At 41.0% G+C, this 9,000-nt stretch overlaps 1 non-coding gene across 1 annotated transcript; it reads left to right on the top strand.

Annotated features, from left to right (window-relative positions):
• Positions 1-1,768: 1,768 nt before the first annotated feature.
• Positions 1,769-1,906, top strand: LOC119923396. Its single transcript, XR_005448847.1, has one exon. It is a non-coding gene; the product is annotated as a small nucleolar RNA SNORA7 (small nucleolar RNA).
• The last annotated feature ends 7,094 nt before the right edge of the window (positions 1,907-9,000 follow it).

The following is a 9,000-nucleotide window of genomic DNA, read 5'->3' as shown; positions in this document are numbered from 1 at the left end:
CCTGCCCACACTGAGTTCATAGTCCAGAATCTATTCCTCCAGGTACCATTTGGAGCCACTGTGTGGGAGAGAACAAGTTCGAAAGACCACTGGCATTTGTCAACCTGGCTTTTTTTGTATAATTAATATAATAACTGTAAGGAAACAAAACAAATAACCACTTTTAGATGCAATCATCATCCATTTCTTTCTCAAATGATATTTTTGTTGCTGCATAATTAAATATTATAGTTTGTAAATGCTCATCATGTCAACATTTAACTGGACAAATATTTTTCTATACGTTTCCAACAGAAATAAATACACAAACACATTTGGCTAAATAATCCTGTTATCTGCTCCCACTCAGAGGTACAAAATTAAGCCTATAACAGCATGCAACACTCAGAGGTACAAAATTAAGCCTATAACAGCATGCAACACCTTCATAGGCTACTTGAATTTCTCCAATAAGCTTTGGACACCTTCTGGCCCCCCTTGCTTATATGCAATTAGAAAGAAAATCTTATATCAGTCTACTTTCTAGATGAATATGTTCATATTAAGACTTAATAATTTCCTAGTCTAGTCTAAACTGGTTGAATCAGATGTCTCCTTATCCGAGTCCACCAGATGCGACTTAATTCCTGAAGAGCAATCAATCAATCAATCAATCGTATTTATTGAGCGCTTACTGTGTGCAGAGCACTGTACTAAGCGCTTGGGAAGTACAAGTTGGCAACATATAGAGACAGTCCCTACCCAACAGTGGGCTCACAGTCTAAAAGGGGGAGACAGAGAACAAAACCAAACATACTAACAAAATAAAATAAATAGAATAGATAGGTACAAGTAAGATAAATAAATAGAGCAATAAATATGTACAAACATATATACATATATACAGGTGCTGTGGGGAAGGGAAGGAGGTAAGATGGGGGGATGGAGAGGGGGACGAGGGGAAGAGGAAGGAAGAGGCTCAGTCTGGGAAGGCCTCCTGGAGGAGATGAGCTCTCAGTAAGGCCTTGAAGGGAGGAAGATAGCTAGCTTGGCAGATTGGCAGAGGTAGGGCATTCCAGGCCCGGGGGAGGACGTGGGCCGGGGATCGATGGCGGGACAGGTGAGAACGAGTCACGGTGAGGAGATTAGCGGCAGAGGAGCAGAGGGTGCGGGGTGGGCTGTAGAAGGAGAGAAGGGAGGTGAGTTAGGAGGGGGAGAGGTGATGGAGAGCCTTGAACCCGAGGGTGAGGAGTTTCTGCCTGATGTGCAGATTGATTGGTAGCCACTGGAGAATTTTGAGGAGGGGAGTAACATGCCCAGAGCGTTTCTGTACAAAGACAATCCGGGCAGCAGCACAGGCACAGGTGCTAAAGAATCGTCCCAATCATCACAAGCATTTATTAAATTTAGAGGCACTGAATTAAGCATTGGGGAGATTTTTTTATGCAAGAAAATAATAATAACAGCTGTGGCATTTGCTAAGTGCTTACTATGTGCCAGGCACTGTACTAAGCACTGCCATGGATACAAGCATATCAGGCTGGACACAGTCCCCTTCCCATGTGGGGCTCACGGTCTTCATCCTCATTGTGCAGATAAGGTAACTGAGGCACATAAAAGTGAAGTGACTTGCCCAAGGTCACAAAGCATACAGGTGACAGAGCCAGGATTAGAATCCATATCTTTCTAACTTCCAGACCTGGGCTCTCCACTAGACCACACTATCAAGTGATTGCACAATTGACTGATATGTTCCCTGGCCCTAGTTTGGGGCAGGTGATAAGTATGGATCCTCTCAGAGTCACACCTGGAGAGTTTCCAGTACTCGACCAGTCTTGACTACCAGAGGGAGAGTCAAGCAGAGGCATACCCATTCCATTCCTAGCTTGGGCAGTGGATAGTGAGTGGAAGGCAATCTACTACAAGTCAAAGCTTACCTGTGCTGGGCAGCAATGGCATGGGATGGAGTCAAGGGCAGAGACTAATTTAGTGTGTGGAAGGAGGCAATGGTAAACCACTTCCATATTTTTACGAAGAAAACTTTATGAATATGCTACCAGAACGATTGCAGATGGAAGTGGGGCCTTCTGGGAGAGTATATGGCATATACTATGGGTCAGAAAGGACTCGACAGCATAAGACAGACAGAGAATAAGTATGGAGAAAATACATCAGTGACTCAGAAACACAGGCTAAAGTTAAATACTATAACATTGGATGGAAAGAGGTAAATCTAACTGTACAGTGGCCAATGACCTTTATCGTGATATGCCCCAATGGGAGGAGGACTGAGGTGCATTTACAGGAGTCTATTTAGCCACAGCAAGAGCTATGTTGACTCAACCACTTTACAGGTGGTTGTTGAATGATGCACCTATCTTCACTGTCAAAATCTTTGGAGTCTTCACTTCAAAACTAAGGGCTGTGAATTTATGTGAAGGAAGGTGAATTGGGGAAATGCATTAGGGCATTTTTGTGAGGGAATAGGCAGGGCCAAGAGGGTCCTAGGCTGCCACAGTGTGGATCTCAAACGTGTTTCCCCTCGCCACCCCATCAGTCAGTCAGTCAATCACATTTATTGAACACTTGCTGTGTGCAAGGGGAGAACACTGTACTAAGGACATGAGAGGGTCCAATATAACAAGTACATTCCTTGCCCACAGCAAACTTACAGTCTAGAAGGGGAGACAGACATTAATATGAATAAATAAATTACAGATAGGTACATAAATGCTGTGGGGCTGGAAGGAGGGAATGAATAAAGAGAGCAAGCCAGGGTGATACAAAAGGGAGTCGAAGAAAAGGAAAAGAGGGTTAAGTCAGGGAAGAGATGTACCTTCAATAAGGCTTTGAAATGGGGGAGAGTAATTGTCTATAAGATAAGAGGAGGGAGGATTTTCTTTCCAGACCAGAGGCAGGATGTGGGAGCGAGATAGATGAGACCGAGGTACAGTGAATAGGTTAGCATTAGAGGAGTGAAGTTTAGCTGGAGGACCTCCACCACCACTACCACCACCTCTGGTGGTGGTGGGGAAAGGGGACGGGACAGGAGGAGGAAAGTGCTTAACTTTCTCAGACGCAAATACCACAGTGAATGGAAAATTGGAGGCTTCTGATTCAGAATTAAGCGTTCATAAACCCCATGTATAGCATCAGCATGATGACACAACATATACAGCATGTTACAGCATATTGTAATGAGTAGGGAATTCAAAATAAAATACTCAACCAATCAGTCAATCATATTTATTGAATATGTACTGTGTGCAGAGCATTATACTAAGGGCTTAGGGAAATACAATACAACAGATTTGGTATTCTCATTCCCTATCCACAATGAACTCACAGTCTAAAATGATGAAATAAAATAAAACTAAAACCCAAGAGTCCATTGCACCTAACACTTGAGGCAGTCTCAACTTTCAATGGGAAAGATATTTGTAGGCATATTAAAGTGTAATAGAGAAGCAGAGTGGCTTAGTGGCAAGAGCATGGGTTTGGGAGTGAGAGGTCGTGGGTTTTAATCACGGCTATGGCACTTGTCTGCTGTGTGATCTTGGGCAAGTCACTTAACTTCTCTGTGCCTCAGTTACCTCACCTGTAAAAATGGGGATTAAGACTGTGAGCCCAAAGTGGGACAACCTGATTACCTTTTATCTACCCCAGCACTTCGAACAGTGCTTGACATATAGTAAGTGCTTAACAAATACCTTCATCATTATTATTATTAATAAAGAGCCCTGAAAATGTTTGGAAAGTTCTTTTTAGCAGTTCATTCAAATCCTATTCACTCTTTAGCTCCGCAGTTAAAAGATCCATCTCTAAGTCCTAAAGACTTGTCCTCTTCTGAGTTTCCCTATCTCCCCTAACTCATGATTTGAGTGAGTGTCTGATGGATTAAAGAGAGGGAGAGTTGGGGTTGGGGAAAATCTTTCATTAACATTGCTTGAAAGGTTAGTGAGGTGCTGGGGAGGGGGCTAGAGTGAAAACCACCTCATCTTCTGAGGGAAGGAAGAGGAGGACGGAGCAAATATATGTGACCTACAAATCAAAAAGACAGTTTTTCTTCCTGTGCCAGTTGTATTTAGAAGGTTGACTCCACACCGTTCATTTGAGAATCAATCAATCAATCGTATTTATTGAGTGCTTACTGTGTTCAGAGCACTGTACTAAGCGCTTGGGAAGTACAAGTTGGCAACATATAGAAACAGTCCCTACCCAACAGTGGGCTCACAGTCTAGAAGAGTGAAAAGGAGTCATTCCATTTGAAATGTGCTTAGTTCTCTCTGAAATTACTTATTGAGCATTGGCTTAAATGTCCATCGTGGTACTAGAAACTTGTGGATATACTCAGGAAATATGAAATTCAGTTGTTTGAACAGAGTTAAAATGAAAATAAACTTGTGTGAATAATTACATCAAAAGCAAATAGATAATCCCTTAGATTAATGAAAGAGAGGCTCCTAAACCTACATACTGTTACTGCTGGTTTTTCTTGCTACTGTTAAAATTATTCAATGGTCATTCAGCTTACCTAAAACTGATAACTAGGATCAGTATTAATATGTCACTCTGCATCTTTCCATTTGCCCGAAGTATAAATTCTCCTACGCATAGAATTTAGTGATGGTATCTAATTAAGTTGTCATCTCCAGTGAGGTAAAAATTGGCTTATAATACCTTGTATTTTTTATATAGCATTTTTTTCCCAAGGCTTTTTCACATTACTTTTATTCCTAACCATTTCTATGAGGTGGAGTCAGATATTATTACTCCCATTTTATATTTGAGGAAACCAAGGCATAGAGAGGCTTAAGTGACATACCCAAGGTCACTCAGCAGGTCAGAAACAGAGCTGGAGCTAGAAGCTGGTTCTTCATATTTCAGGATCTTTGTTTTTTTCCCGTTGCATCACACTGCCTCACATTTGAAAGTACTTGAACTAAACTGGAATAATGAGAATCCTTCCAGGCCCACTTTTTTTTGCTTCTTCTGGCTCATATTTGATTAGAAAAGCCCTTTATTATTAAAATAATTCCAGATTAACTAGAAAGAAAAATAGTCTGACTATTCAGTAAAGCTGAATATGAAACAGGCACTTTCATAACCTTTTTCAATAGTCAGGGAATGACAACCAAGAAATTATTTTTTGTTTGGTGTAATGTATAAGGGGAATCGAGGCTCTACTGCCATTAGCAAGAAGAATAAAATAAAATAAACTGAAGATAGGTAGACCGATGGATAGATCCTATCCAAACAACTTCAAAAACTGTTGTTTCAGGTAAGAAAGAAGGATATGACTAATGCATTTAGCATGTTATAAATAGTCAAAATGTGACTGTTTTTCCCATCCATCCCAGAAAGACAAAACTTTGTTCTGTAGTGATTAAAACTCTGCTTGTGGCATGTAATGAGATTGGAGGGGGAGGGACAGAGAGCCCCGGAAACAGAGGAATTCGATCTTGGGGGGTGCATGAACTACATATATAAGGCAATGATTGAAATCTTTCTAAAAATGACTTTTGCCTTTATGACTTTTCCAGTCACTGAAAGAAAACATATTTGTTTTTCAACTAGGAAAGAAACAACATTTAGAAGCAGAGTTCCTTGGATGGTCATGGTATCAAGATTACAGTTGAAACATAGTTTAGTGCAATCACATTTGTGAAGCCCTGATCTCTGCTAAGCTTTTCTTATGGATTAATAATTTGAACTATATAAAAATATATGCAGATGTCAAATAAACCAGCAAAGTCTAGAAGTTTGGATTTGTATGTGTTGGGGCGGGGGGGTTGGGGGGGTGAAGTACAGAGTGTTCTTTAGTGGGAGAATTTCCAAAAAGAACTTTCCAGGAAGCTATTTGGATCCCCTGATTAACTCTGCTTCTGGTAAGTCTCACATTCAAAAGGCATGAAATTGATGCAAACAGAAATGAATTAATTTTGAAAATAAAAGAGACTTTAGGGTTTAAAGTGATATATCCCCTTAGCATCCCTAGATATTATTGATTTTGTCTTAATTTGATATGATTTCCCATTCTTGAATCATAGGAGGGAATTTTAATAATTCAGTGTCCCAACACTAATCAGAAATCTCACCAGAAGGAATACTTTTTCAATTCACTTTTTCCTTAATGCACCAGAATCCTCAATGACTTTCATATCCAATATCAATATAAAAACTGCTTTCTTTATTACTCCTTCAGCAGATTTCAGAAGTTGAGGAAAATGACTGAAGGGAATGGCACATAAGAGATTCACTTCATTCTCGCAGGACTGATGGATTCTCCAGATCTGCAGCTGATTCACTTCATTGTATTTCTCTTCACGTATGCCATCATCCTGGTGGGATACCTGGGAATGATCATGCTCATCGGACTGCACTACCGACTTCACACCCCCATGTATTTCTTCCTTAGCAACCTGTCCTTCACCGACCTGAGTTATTCTTCAGTCATCATGCCCAGAATGAGGATGAATTTATTAACAGCCCAGAAGACCATTTCTTTCTTTGGATGCTTTGATTAGATGTACTTTTTCGTTGCTTTAGGTGGCGCTAAATGCTTTCTTTTAGCTGCGATGGCTTATGACCATTATGTAGCCATCTGTCGCCCACTGCTTTACATGGTTGTGGTATCATGGAGAGTTTATGTCTGGCTCCTGGCTGCGATATATTTAGTCTCCACCATCAACTCTCTGGTACTGCATCAGCCTCCTCTCCGATCTCCCATCCTCCTGTCTCCCCCCACTTCAATCCATGCTTCATGTCGCTGCTCGAATCGTCTTTGTGCAGAAACGCTCTGGGCATGTTACTCCCCTCCTCAAAAACCTCCAGTGGCTACCAATCAACCTATGCATCAAGCAAAAACTCCTCACCCTCGGCTTCAAGGTTCTCCATTGCCTCGCCCCCTCCTACTTCACCTACCTTCTCTCCTTCTACAGCCCAGCCCGCACCCTCTGCTCCCTTGCCGCTAATCTCCTCACTGTGCCTCGTTCTCACCTGTCCCGCCAGCGACCCCCAGCCCACGGCATCCCCCTGGCCTGGAATGCCCTCCCTCCACACATCTGCCAAGCTAGCTCTGTTCCTCCCTTCAAAGCCCTACTGAGAGCTCACCTCCTTCAGGAGGCCTTCCCAGACTGAGGCCCCTCCGTCTTCTCCTCCTCCTCCCTCTCCCCATCCCCCTGCCTTACTTCCTTCCCCTCCCCACAGCACCTGTATATATGTATATATGTTTGTACGTATTTCTTACTCTATTTATTTATTTATTTTATTTGTAGGTATTTATTCTATTTATTTTATTTTGTTAATATGTTTTGTTTTGTTGTCTGTCTCCCCCTTCTAGACTGTGAGCTCACTGTTGGGTGGGGACCATCTCTAAATGTTGCCAACTTGTACTTCCCAAGCGCTTAGAACAGTGCTCTGCACATAGTAAGCTCTCAATAAATATGATTGAATGAATGAATGAATGAATGGTCATTATAGTTTTTATATCTGGATTACTGTTCGGCAAGTCTAATCTCATCCATAATTTCTTCTGTGATACTTCTCCTATCTTATCTCTGTCCTGCAAGAACACACTTGAAACAGAAATCTTCATATATGTTTTAGGGGGTTCGACCCTCGTTCCATTTCTGATCATTATTTTTGTCTCGTATGTCACCATCCTCTCTGCCGTCTTGAAGATATATTTGAAAGATTGTAGGAAAAAACTCTTTCCACCTACAGTTCCCATTTGATGGGGTTTATGTTATTCTATGGGACAATGGTCTTTACTTATTTAAAGCCAAATAAATCCTACTCTTTGGTTAGGGACCAAGTGACCTCTGCGTTCTACACCACTGTGGTCTTCATGTTGAACCCCCTTATCTACACTTTGAGAAACAAAGAAATGAAAAGTGCCTTCAAATAAGTGATATATAGGAAAATAGTTCAACAGGAAAGGTAATACTCAAATCAACATTAAGAAAATACTAGCGATGCCAATCAGTCACTGTGAGTTGTCAGCAAGCTCTTTTTCTCTATTCTAGATTTTTTTTAATGTCCAACTTATTCATGGTTGTGTAGGATTCTCTATCTTTTTACTAGGGTGACATTCTTTTTATTGCCAATGTTCATTCCTTTAATTTGATAGCTAGGAAACTGAAAAACCTGAAATTCAATCCTTAATCAATCATGTGACCTCTTTAAGATGGACACCATATTGTTCTAGACAATGGGGAAGTTAAAAGGAAGATGTAAGATATGGTCTGTACGTTCAGGCAACAAAAAGCTTTCACTTTTACTCAATAGCAACTAAATTTTCACCTCAACCCAGAGACCAGTTCAACAGGTAAAGTCTCAGGGATCTGGAAGGGTTCTATGTCTCCTTTCTCTATTAGGATGTTGGGAAATGTAGCTTAATTCCTGGAAGAAGTGACAGCTCGTAACTTTTTCAGTGGACTAAATTCCAGGTGGCTTTATCCTTGTAGGTAAGGATCACATCTACCAACTCTACCATATTATATGTAGCCAAGTATTTTATATCGTGTTCTGCACACAGTAAGGACTCAAGAAGAAACTCTGATGGATTGATATTAAAGTGATTCACGTGCTCAGAATATGAATGATGTTTTAAAATGCTAAATCATGGGATTAATGTTATGAGGAATCAATCAATGGCATTTATTCAGCACTTACTATGTGCAGAGCACTGTATTAATGCTTGGAGTTGGTGGACGCATTCCCTGCTCAGGAGCTTACAGTCTATAGGGATAAAGGGGGAGAAGGCATCGCCAAATTCAGGGGTGATTAAAGATTAAGAAATTAAACAATTCAAATGGTTACAAATTGTTTTCAGATCAAAAGAGAAGCAGCATGGTGTAGTGGAAGAGTACGAGTCTGGAACTCAGAAGGTCATGGGTTCTAATTCCTGTTCCTCCACTTGTCTGCTGGGTGACTTTGAGCAAGTCACTTCATTTCTCTGTGCCTCAGTTACTTCATCTGCAAAATGGAGATTGAGATTTTGGGTTGCACACGGGACAA

Source organism: Tachyglossus aculeatus, unplaced genomic scaffold (assembly GCF_015852505.1).
Source record: "Tachyglossus aculeatus isolate mTacAcu1 unplaced genomic scaffold, mTacAcu1.pri scaffold_184_arrow_ctg1, whole genome shotgun sequence".
Lineage (NCBI taxonomy): Eukaryota > Metazoa > Chordata > Mammalia > Monotremata > Tachyglossidae > Tachyglossus > Tachyglossus aculeatus.
The sequence above is the reverse complement of the archived record's forward strand: the minus strand, read 5'-3'. Positions and strand labels throughout refer to the sequence as shown.